This window comes from Schistocerca nitens, chromosome 1 (genome assembly GCF_023898315.1).
Source record: "Schistocerca nitens isolate TAMUIC-IGC-003100 chromosome 1, iqSchNite1.1, whole genome shotgun sequence".
In the NCBI taxonomy this organism is placed as follows: domain Eukaryota; kingdom Metazoa; phylum Arthropoda; class Insecta; order Orthoptera; family Acrididae; genus Schistocerca; species Schistocerca nitens.
In genome coordinates this window covers 1,265,531,941-1,265,541,960 of record NC_064614.1, presented here as the reverse complement: position 1 = coordinate 1,265,541,960, position 10,020 = coordinate 1,265,531,941, and the positions used below count along the sequence as shown (strand labels likewise).

At 43.4% G+C, this 10,020-nt stretch overlaps 1 non-coding gene across 1 annotated transcript; it reads left to right on the top strand.

Annotated features, from left to right (window-relative positions):
* The first annotated feature begins 5,064 nt into the window (after positions 1-5,064).
* Positions 5,065-5,139, top strand: Trnap-ugg (transfer RNA proline (anticodon UGG)). Its single transcript has one exon. It is a non-coding gene; the product is annotated as a tRNA-Pro (tRNA).
* The last annotated feature ends 4,881 nt before the right edge of the window (positions 5,140-10,020 follow it).

The following is a 10,020-nucleotide window of genomic DNA, read 5'->3' as shown; positions in this document are numbered from 1 at the left end:
TATTCTGCTAACAGTCATTGGATCTCGACCAACGCGAGCAGCAATGTCGCGATACGATAAACCGCAATCGCGATAGGCTACAATCCGACCTTTATCAAAGTCGGAAACGTGATGGTACGCATTTCTCCTCCTTACACGAGGCATCACAACAACATTTCATCAGGCAGCGCCGGTCGACAGCTGTTTGTGTTATGAGAAATCTGTTGGACACTTTCCTCATGTCAGCACGTTGTAGGAGTCACCACCGGCGCCAACCTAGTGTGAATGCTCTGAAACATTAGGCATTTACATATCACAGCATCTTCTTCCTGTCGGTTAAATTTCGCGTCTGTAGCACGTCATCTTCTTGGTGTAGCAATTTTAATGGCCAGTAGTGTATAAACATTGTTTTCAGGAGGTAGTTGTGCGTAGTGCAGACTTGTACGGAAGGCACAGGTGTACGATAAGCAGTTCAGACAAGAAGAGAATAGAAGCTTCTCAAACGTACCGCAGTAGATGAATGCTGATGTTTAGATCGGAAGCCCGAGCAACAAACGAGGAAAATAGGGGAGAAAGAAATCTATGCCACAACTTGAGTAGAAGGAGAGGTCGGTTTTTAGTAACGGAGAGAAGTGTTGGAAAAGAGGATGGGTATCAACTGTACAGGGAGACGAAGGGGATAGATGGATATAGGATGCAGTAATTATTCGGAGATGAGGAAGTTTGCAAGGAGAATAGTAGCTTGAAGAGCTGCTTCAAACCAATTTTCGGACTGAACAACACAACAACAAGAACAACTGCAGCGTTAGGAATGGCTGAGGCTTACGTAGGCAGAGCTGCGTGTTGATGGAGGATTAGATGCCATGAGAGCCCGTGCAAGTATCAGCCTACGTATGTCGGTTCCGAGCGGAATAAAATAACGTCTTGCATAAACAAAACTTACTAGTATCATAGAGGACGGGTGGTAAATTATTCACACAACACAACTTTCGTAGTACTAGGAACCAAATTTTGTAACCAGTAAACAGCAGTCGGAACAGAAAACAGGAAAGAAAAGCAGTAGGATGGGCGATGGCAAACATTCGTGGCTGGCAAATTTATAGTCACACATTCGTCCTCGCGAACTATCGGACGCTCCACGCCCACCACATTCCCAAGTCGATGAATTCCATCACAGCTCGAGGGTAGGCAAAAACAAGCGGTTGGAACGCCGCCCGGAGATAAAATATTCAGAAGCCAGTGAAAAGAGCAAGAGACCTCGTTCCGCCTGAAAAGGTCACGTTTTCGAGACTTAACTTCATGAGGTAGTGTTATGTAGAAAAAGTGACTGAGCAAGAGGAGAAGAAAGGAAAATGAAAATAATACCAGAGACGTTTCATCCTTGGTTGAAAGGGTTTTGAGGTCGTTACATTGGCGCTATCAGAATAAGTTAAGGAAGATCAAGCTATGAACGCGGAAATGTAGTCATTTCGACAATCATGGGTATTTGATACCGCAGATATCGCTGCCTTACCCCTGAAAATGACACAGCAGAAGTTCTCAAATTGTACACTTATGTAGATCGGCAGTTAACACGTAACTTTATATCAGTGAATCGTCTGTGGAATGAAAAAGATTTTGTGGAAAAATGTACTGTCAATGAATGTGTCAGTCCTTCGTTAATTCCTCCCAGTGAACAAATGACATCTATGATACAGGATTATACTGGTTCATGGGGAAGTAACACTGCACCCATAATCCAAACTATACACATTTTACCGGAAATTGTCTTTGCTTCATGTACAAAACATGCTAATGCCGTGTTTGAAAGCACACTGCACTACCCACGTCTTACTCACCGGAAAATTCCATTTTATTCCCAAAATTGTTTTCGTGACATTTGGTTCCATTTCAGTTTCGTGAAATAATTATCAGGTGTTTGTAATTTTTGTTCATCTTTTAACTGAAGACGATTCTTATTTTTCGTAGAGCTGAATCATTGATACTGTCAATAGAGTCTTGTTCGGCGCACTTACTTCCTACTTTAATAAGCGGTCAACATACTTCAGTGCCTCGTTGTGCGTGATAAACATGAGGCACATGTATTCTAAACGAAAGACTTTCTTCTAATCAAAACAAAAGACTTCACGTGTCGTGTCTATATTTCTAAAATCGCCAGATAACACACAAATGATCCGCAAACCGCATACTCTTCACTGGGGCAACCGGGAGCTAGGTGTATGTTATGCTGATAATAGGCTGTTGTATCCAAGAGACAGCATTAAGTATATCGTTTCTAACATCCCAGACATGAATGATTACTTTTGTTCAGTATGAGGATGTGCGCGTAGTCTAGGTCTGAAACTCACTTTATGAGACATCAGAGCAGGGGTGAGGCATGATCTGCTCAATTTTTACGACGTGCACCTGTGGCGGTTTAATACCAGTAGGTTGATACGGTCCTTACAGGAGGTCCAATGTCTTAATGCCGTGCCACTTGACTGAGGAGGGTAATGGTTGAGATTCATGTAGTGACCATTACGTCACCTTCATGGTCGGCAATGTGCGCTTTAGCAATCGGAACCACTTTTTCTTCTTGGGTTATCTTCCTGTCCATCTTCACTAGGGTGGCTCATTGCGGAAAAAACCCTTGGCAGTCCCGAGAATCTAACCCGGGCAGGCAGACATTCTAAGGGCTCGGTTACAATGACGGGGACGTGCACATTTTGATGTCACTGGAAAAGCTTATAAGCATATCCTGCATTAATTATTTAACTAAGTCGCCCATGCGATGAAGAAATCAGAGGTGTCAGCTTTTTTATAAATGGTATAATTCATTCAAATAAAAATAAGCAGATCTCTGGAAATGGTTATAAATGATAAAACTATAACCGTTTTGGGAATCAAACCCAGATCAGTGGTAGAAATTTCTCAATCCCTACATAGCTCGCAGTTTTGAGGGGCATCAGAAGGAGACAATAGTTGCTACGAGAGCGAGGCAGTGTTGTAGCCTATCCTTCTACCTCTGTTACACGATGTGTACATAGAGAAAGAACTAAAGGAAACTAAGGAAAGTTTTGGAAACGGAATAAACGTTATGGAGAACAGGTAAGTACGATTATCGTTGTTAATGACACTGTAGTTTTGTCATGGACAGTATGGACAGTAAAGGACTTTGGACATTATTTAAACGAAATAGATAATATTTTAAAGACAGATTAATAAATGAACATCAGTCAGAGCAATTGAATGCAGTTGAATTAAATCAGGTGATGCTGAGAGGATTAAATTAGGAAAGTAGATTATAAAGAGTTTTGAAGTTTGACAAGCAGAATAACTGACCATTACGGAGGTCGCCCCGGAGCGAAGCAGGCGGCGAAAGGCTTCCCAGGCGGCCGAACGCAAGGCTTCCCCGGTTTGTCTGACAAACAGGTTCCAGGTGTTGTCTGTGGCTGACACTGTCGCTGAGCCAGATGCTGTCGCCTATCCTGTTTCAGAGGAAACCACTCAGCCTGCAAGATCCGGACAATCACATAAAGTGGGATTATTGATAGTTTGGAGCTCCAACGTTAGGCGCATTATAGAGCTCCTTAGGAACATGGCTGCCAAGAAGGAAAAGAAAACCAATATGCACTCCGTGTGCATACTGGGTGGAGTCATTCCAGATGTGGAAAGGGTCCTTCCGGATGCCATGAAGAGCACAGAGTGCAGCCAACTGCAGGTGGTTGCTCACGTCGGTACCAATGATGTGTGTCACTTTGGATCAGAAGAGATTCTCTCTGGTTTCGAGCGGCTAACAGAAGTGGTAAAGGCTGCCAGTCTTGCTTGCAAGATGAAAGCAGAGCTGGCCATTTGCAGTATAGTCGACAGGACCGATTGCGGACCTCTGGTACAGAGCCGAGTGGAGGGTCTGAATCAGAGGCTCAGAGGGTTCTGCGACCGTGTAGGCTGCAGATTGCTCGACTTGCGCCAAAAGGTGGTTGGGTTTCGAGTTCCGCTGAATAGGTCAGGTGTCCACTATACGCAGGAGGCGGCTACATGAGTAGCAGGGGCTGTGTGGCGTGGACTGGGCGGTTTTTTTAGGTTAGAGGGTCTCGGGAAAACGGGAAAACAGAAGAAGAGCTTCAGTCACAATGGGTGCAGGCTGAACACAGGAAGAACGTAGATACAGGAACCATTGGTATAACAGTTGTAAATTGTCGTAGCTGTGTTGGGAAAGTACCAGAGCTCCAAGCGCTAATAGGCAGCACTGATGCTGCGTGTTTGTTGCTGTCAGAAGTAGTTTATCTTGTCGCGAAATTGAAGTAGATACTTCCTGTGAGTTAGTACGGGCAGAGGTCATTGTCGGCAACCGGAATAAAATAATAAGTGGATCCTTTTACCGACCTGCCAATTCATATGATACAGTTGCTGAAAGGTTCAAAGAAAACTTGAGTTTGATTTCAAACACGTACCCGACTCATACGATAATATTTGGTGGTGACTTTAATTTACCCTCGATATGTTGGAGAAAATACATGTTTAATTCCGGAGGTACGCATAAAATATCATCCGAAATTGTGCTAAACGCAGTCTCTGAAAATTATTTCGAGCACTTTGTTCATGAGCCTACGCGAATAGTAAACGATTGTGAAAACACAATTGACCTCTTAGGAAAACATATTCCTAAGTGAAAAACGAGCATCAAAACGGATACAGGGATTAGCGAACACTGAGTTGTCATACGGAGACTGAATATTGTAATCCCCAAACCCTCGAAAACTAAGCGAAAAATATACCTATTCAAAAAAGCAGATAAAAATTCACTTGACGCCTTCCTAAGAGACAATCTCCAGTCATTCCAAAATAATATAAGACAAGATGTGGCTTAAATTCAAAGAAATAGTATCGGCAGTAATTGAGAGATTTATACCAAATAAATTACCAAACGACGGAGCTGATCCTCATTGGTACACAAAACGGGTTAGAACACTGTTGCAGAAACAACGAAACGAACATGCCAAACTTAAACTGAGCAAAATCCCTAAGATTGGCGATCTTTTACAGAAGCTCGAAGTTTAGCGCGGTACTGGCAGAAGTAAAGCTGTGAGGAGAGGGTGTGAGTCGTGCTTGGGTAGCTCAGTTGGTAGAGCACTTGCCCGTGGAAGGCAAAGGTCCCGAGTTCGAGTCTCGGTCCGGCACACAGTTTTAATCTGCCAGGCAATTTCATAATATTTCACCTGTTGTAGTTCCGATGAACCAGCAGTTACGGCAAGACGATTGTACAGAGAGCATCAAAAAGGGTTGGGTTGCTTATGGGAGGAGAACAGACAGCGAGGTCATCTGTCTCATCGGATTAGGGAAGGACGGGGAAGGAAGTCGGCCGTGCCCTTTCAAAGGAACCATCCCGGAAATTGCCTGGAGTGATTTAGGGAAATCACGGAAAACCTAAATCAGGGTGGCTGGACGCGGGATTGAACCGTCGTCCTCCCGAATGCGAGTCCAGTGTGTATCAAAAAGGACTTTGCAACTTTTCAATTATACAGAAATTTATTGAGGTAACGTACAGAGTCGGTATATGTGTCATTTTGTAGCAAACAAACTCAAGTTTGTTTCACGTAGCGGATCAGACCTCATTCCGCCACCAGGAGCGCCAGCATAGTGCACAGTTAAAACGGCTTCTTTCACTGGTGCGGAGCGTGCCCACCTCGTTACCCAGACTTGCCGCCACTGGATTTATTTCTCTGCGATTTCATTAAAGACCGTGTGTATGTTCCTCCCCTACCAGACAATTTAGTCGACCTGAAAAATTGAAACTATGCTGCCGTTGCACAAGTTATGCCCGATTTGCTTCAACGAGTGTCGGGGAAGAAATTTATTAACAGTGATATGTTTGCCGCATCACAAATGGTAGCCACATGGAACCAAACTGGCGCTTGACACTTTTCTGTGAAGCTTGAGGTAGTTTGCTACAAAATGCCACATCTGCCGACTCAGTAAGTTATCTAAATAAATTTCTGTATCATTCAAAGTTGTAAAGTCCTTTTTGACTCATCCTGTAGTTTCGTCTGAACATAACAGATATACTTGGGAAACAGCAACTACGATCTTCCCACGCCAAGGTCGTTGCGCAACAAGAATGCCACATTGTCAGAAAACAATTCTTTTTTTGGGTTTCTTGCAGAACAGTTTCGCTGTGCGGCTAACAGCTGATGCATCATAGTGTGAGAGCGAAATGTCACCAACTGGAAACCTACCCCCAAACTGAAGTACACTATTCGCTAATCAAATTCGTCACAAATTGTCCATCGCTATTTGGGAAGAGTAGTGCTATCCACACGTGCAACACTAGAGAAAAAAACGACCTTAATGACCAACTGTTACAACTGCCAGTGGCTCAAAACAAGAGTTCAATATACAGCAGCAAAAAGTTTTGATCGTTTGCCCAATAACGTATGATAGGTCTGTCTAGCAGATAGCAGAGCAAGTTTTAAATCTGAACTGAAATCGTTTCTTCTGGGCAATTCCATCTATTCAAAAACTAATAGTCTAAAGAAATGTGTTTTAAGTGAAGTTGCATTAACAGGACTAAAGCATAATGTGTTTATTAATTTTAGCTCTATTAATGTGTACATATCTTGTAAACTAACTCACCATCGTTCCGATAAGAGAATTGTTCAACTCATCTATGTAAAATGTAACTAGTTAATCAGCTAGATAGAGATTTTAAGAATTTTTTTTAGTGTCTTTTTACCTACTGAAATCTTTAAGTCCAGTGCTTGGTCTCGGACATTTTCTGGATGCATTTATGTAGTTAGGGAGCGTTAATTATTTGTTTTGGTGTTGTGACAATTTTAGGTCTATCTCGCAGGCCAAAGGAAGCCTTACTAATTCTATAAGTTTATTAGCCTCAGAATTAACAAACATCCATTGAAAAATATTCCCCAGTTAACCTGCGAAACATTGCGTCGAGTAACTTGTCTCCCACGCCGAACGTCGCTAAAGATATCCTCATACGGGACGAGAAAGCGTTCGTGAATGCGGAGATGGTCGACATTGTAAAGTGGAAAAGCATTATGTAGTGTGAAAAACTGAATAAGGCAAGTCACATTTTTAGTTTGTGGAAAGGAACACAGACAAGGAGATACAAGATCGTCTTCCACGTTACAAACAAAACTTATAATACGGGATTTCTTTGTCTTCAGTTGAAGCTCGAACCTGATGGATTTTGTATCATAATTTACCTCCTATTATACATACTCTTTCAAATCACCAACACATTCAGGATCTCTTCAAAACTTGTCGTCATTGGCGGCTAAAGAATTCGGCTGAGGATGATACGGCAGCCAGTCGGTACCGTTGGGCCCTGTTTAGAGGGAATTAAGCTTTTTATTGTAACTATTAATTTCCTGTCCAAATTATTTAAATTAAAGGACATACTGATAGTGGTTAAGCTAATCATCCACATTTGTAGAACGTTGTACATTACTGTATTTCAGTGCACTAAATAATTAGGTTAAAAATTGTGTTGTAGTCGGTAAACGGGTGGAGGTAGAGAGTTAAAGAGAATTGGTAAATAATTAGGTTAAAATTTGTGTTGTAGTCGGTAAACGGGTGGAGGTAGAGAGTTAAAGAGAATTGGTTCATGTCTTGTTACATTCAAATTTTTTTTCTTGCTCAGCTTCACGTTTTCTAAAATAGTTTAGATTTTCATTGATTTATCAGAAGTGTGTTCTTTAATATTAAATGTTGTGTAAATACGAGCGTTCTCTCTCAGGAGTGTTCGTCCAAGAAAACTTTCCAGATTGTGGGACAAATAATTCTTTTGTAAATATTGTGTGTTGTGATCACAAACCTGCATGTGTGTACACACCCACCCACCCACCCACCCACACACACACACACACACACACACACACACACACACACATAAATACATACATACACGAAGAAACTTGTACACCTGGTGCGATTCGTACCGGATAGGGTTGATAGAAGAGATAGAGAAGATCCATCCGACAGCAGCGCGCTTCGTTACAGGATCATTTAGTAATCGCGAAAGCGGTACGGAGATGACAGATAAACTCCAGTGGAAGACTCTGCAGGAGAGACGCTCAGTAGCTCGGTACGGGCTTTTGTAGAAGTTTCGAGAACATACCTTCACCGAGGAGTCAAGCAGTATATTGCTCCCTCCTACGTATATCTCGCGAAGAGACTATGAGGATAAAATCAGAGAGATTAGAGCCCACACAGAGGCATACCGACAATCCTTCTTTCCATGAACAATACGAGACTGGAATAGAAGGGGAAACCGATAGAGGTATTCAAGGTACCGTCCGCCACACACCGTCAGGTGGCTTGCGGAGTATGGATGTAGATGTAGATGTAGATGTAGAATGTCGTGTAGGGCCCCCGTGAGGACGCAGAAGTGCCGCAACACGACGGTGGCATGGACTCGAATAATGCCTGAAGTAGTGCGGGAGAGAACTGACACCCAGAATATTGCAGGACTGTCGATAAATCCGTACGAACAGCACGCTGTAACGTATGACAGATATGCTCAATCATGTTCATGTCTGGGGAATTTGGTGGGCAGCGGAAACCCATAAGAGTGTTCCTGAGTACAGTCTTTAGCAATTCTGAACGTGTGGGGTATCGCATTGTCCTGCTGGAATTGCCTAAGTCTGCCGGAATGCACAATGCACATGACTGGATGCAGGTGATCAGACAGGTTGCTTACGTACGTGTCACCTGTCAGAGTCGTATCTAGACGTATGACGGGTCCCATATCACTCAAAGTTCACATGCCCCACATTACAGAGCCTCCACGAGCGTGAACAGTCCCATGCTGACATGCGGGATCCATGGGTTGATGAGGTTATCTTCATACCCATATCTGTCCATCCTCTCGACACAATTTCAAACGAGACTCGTCCGAGCAGGCAACATGTTTCCAGTAATGAACAGTCCAATAACGGTGTTGATGGGCCCAGGCGAGGCGTAAAGTTTTGTGTCGTGCAGTCATCAAGACTACACGAGTGAGCCTTCGGCTCCGAAAGCCCACACTGATAATGTTTCGCTGAATGGTTCGGACGCTGACACTTGTTGATGCCCGGCATTGAAATATGGAGCAATCTGAGGAAGGGTTGCACTTTTGTCATGTTGAACGATTCTCTTCAGTCGTCGTTGGTCCCGTTCTTGCAGGATCTTTTCCCAGCTGCAGCGATGGCGGAGATCTGACGTTTTACCTGGCTCCTGACATTCACGGTATACTCGTGAAATGGTCGTACCGGAAAATCCCCACTTCATCGCTGTCTCAGAGATGCTGTGTCCCATCGCTCTTGCGCTGACTATAACAGCACGTTCCAACTCACCTAAATGTTGATAACCTGGCATTGTAGCAGCAATAACCGGTCTGACAACTGCGCCAGACACTTGCTGTCTTGTATAGGCATTGCTGATCGCAGTGCCGTTTTCTCGCTCTTAACATACGCATCTGAATACGTATGCCTTTACCAGCTTCTTTGGTGCTTCAGTGTACATGAAATACATGAAGCAGAGAAAATTTGACATTAATATTGCAGAAAAGAAATGATTGTCTTGGCTCTACGTACAAGAGAGCTTTCACTACTTGCAGCAGGATATTTTGCAGTCTTTGGTTCCAAGTATTGGTTTTCACATGTTTTAAATATTCTGCTACTGAACAGAAGCAGTGAGAAGAAAGTGAGAATGACGAAATATTTTTTACCTTCTGTTGTAGTCTGTTGTATACACTCCTGGAAATTGAAATAAGAACACCGTGAATTCATTGTCCCAGGAAGGGGAAACTTTATTGACACATTCCTGGGGTCAGATACATCACATGATCACACTGACAGAACCACAGGCACATAGACACAGGCAACAGAGCATGCACAATGTCGGCACTAGTACAGTGTATATCCACCTTTCGCAGCAATGCAGGCTGCTATTCTCCCATGGAGACGATCGTAGAGATGCTGGATGTAGTCCTGTGGAACGGCTTGCCATGCCATTTCCACCTGGCGCCTCAGTTGGACCAGCGTTCGTGCTAGACGTGCAGAC